Source organism: Durio zibethinus, chromosome 14, assembly GCF_047325235.1.
Source record: "Durio zibethinus cultivar Kanyao isolate XHJ-2024 chromosome 14, ASM4732523v1, whole genome shotgun sequence".
NCBI classification, from domain to species: Eukaryota; Viridiplantae; Streptophyta; class Magnoliopsida; order Malvales; family Malvaceae; genus Durio; species Durio zibethinus.
In genome coordinates, this window is record NC_143175.1 from 13,031,061 (window position 1) to 13,033,453 (window position 2,393).

Consider the following 2,393-nt stretch of genomic DNA (forward strand, 5'->3'; position numbering starts at 1 on the left):
AATACATAAATGGAATGTAGTGAATGCAATAAATGTAGTGAATGTAGTGCATACAATGCTATTTATTTATCTTTTCAATTATGGTAAATCAGAAGGTTTTCAAAGTTTTTTCTATATTTTCTCACTTTCTTTAACCCTTCTACACTCATAGTTTACAACATGGGCTATAGTTTTATTATTTTATCATCAAATTCTAAAGATTTCTTTTTCAATGTGATCTAAAGAATTTTTTTTTTTGAATTGATGAAGATTTGATATTTTTCTAAGGCTTCTTATCATTCCCTATTACCTTTACTATTCTCAATCTTCTTTTAAAGTAATGTAGAGATCTTTCATGAATTTTATCCATCTACTCACCATTATTACAATATCACAACAAACACAATGCAATCATTTATTTCCTCAATCAAAATGAAAAAAAAATGAAAAATCAAAAAGGTATTTATTAAAAAGAATAAATTTGGTAAACAAGTGGAAAATGATTAATTAATAATTGAATGAGTATCAATTATCCAAACGATGAACATTCCAACAATCTTGAGCAGTCTAATCTAAAATTCTTTTATCAAAGCCTATTCTAACAATAATCTTGACCATGATAGGCTTTATCAGAATAACTTTGCCCTTATGTGGTAAGTTTTTCATGATGCTATTCCATCCTTACATCTAAGCCGCCTTTTCAAGTTTTTGACTTAGATGTTTCCTTTTTGACTTAAACTACCCTTTTGAGATTTCACCTTGAGTCTTTTTTTTTTCCTCTTTTTTTTTTTTAAGCAAAATATTTCTTCATAGCATCAAAATTGATTGGATTTGGCAATTTGTCCTCACTATTTTAGTTAGAATTAATTCACAACTAGAAAAAGCTCTTTTCACCACATATGGACTATCATAATTTAGTGTCCATTTCTTTCGATTTTCATGTTGGTTTAAAAGGATCTTTTTCAAGACTAATTCTCTTTCTTGGAATAATCAAGGATGTACCTTCTTATCATGTACTTGTATAATCCTTTTTTGATATAATTGACCATAGCATAATGCTGTCATTCTTTTCTCTTTAATGAGGTTCAATTGTTCATAGCGATTCTTTACCCATACTGCCTCTTCTAATTCAACCTCCATTAGAACCTTTAGGGAACATCTTTAACACTATTTCAATACCATAGACTAGTGAAAATGGAGTAACTCTAGTTGATGTTAGCACTGAGTTTCTATAAGCATGTGAGGTAAAAAGGTAACTTATCATGTCAATCATTGTAGGTATCAATTATCTTTTTAAAAATCTTTTTAACGTTATTATTAGTAGCCTTTACTACCTTATTCATTTTTGGTTGATAGGGTGTAGAATTATGATACTTGATATTGAATGAGCACATACTTCTTTCATCATCTTGCTATTCAAGTTCTTAACATTATCAGAGATGATCCTTTTTGGAAGTCTATATTGACATTTTAACTCATTTATACAAAATTTGCATGCCACTACTTTTGTAACATTAGCATTTGATGATGTTTCCACGCATTTTCTAAAATAATCTATCATCACAAAAATAAATCGATGCCTATTTGTAGCCTTTGGAGTAATGGGTCCAATCACATCTATGCTTTACATCAAGAATGGCCAAGAAGGTGATAGAACATGCAAGTTGGTTGGAGGAGCATTAATTTTATTTGCATAGATCTGTCATTTGTGGTACTTTTTTGCATAATTGATAGTATCACTTTCCATTGAGAACCAATAATATCCTATCCTCATTATTTGTTTAGCCATCATATGACCATTTACATAGGCCCTATAGATTCCATCATGTACCCCTTCAAGTGTTCTTATTGTTTCAGCAATATTTACACATCTTAAAAGTACTTGGTCTTGACTACTCTTGTATAGCATTTCCCCATAAAAAAATCCCACAAGCATTCTTTTGATGATTCTCTTATCATTTTCTATAGTATGCTTAAGATATTGTTAACATTTAAGGTACTGCACAATATCATGGTACCAATCAATTTCTTTTTCAACATTTGAACAATGTGTTGATAAATCTTTTTCTTCCAGCTTGATAGGTTGGATTTTAGAATTCTCTTTCACTTTCACCATAGTAGCTGGTGCATTAGCAATCTAATTTTCTTCTCTAGGTAAATACTTAAATTGAATTTTTTTAAATTGCTTGATCAATTTAAAGATGTATTTAAGATATTGAATTAGCTTGGCATCTCTTGTTTTTCATTCTCCACTTAATTGACAAATTACTCGAGTTGAATCTCCATATATTTTTAGCATTTCAATTTTTCATTCAATTGCCACTTGTAAACTTATTATGCATGCTTTAGCTACATTATTGGTACAACTAAAATTCAATCCAGCAATGATTGGGTAATAATGGTTATATAGAGAT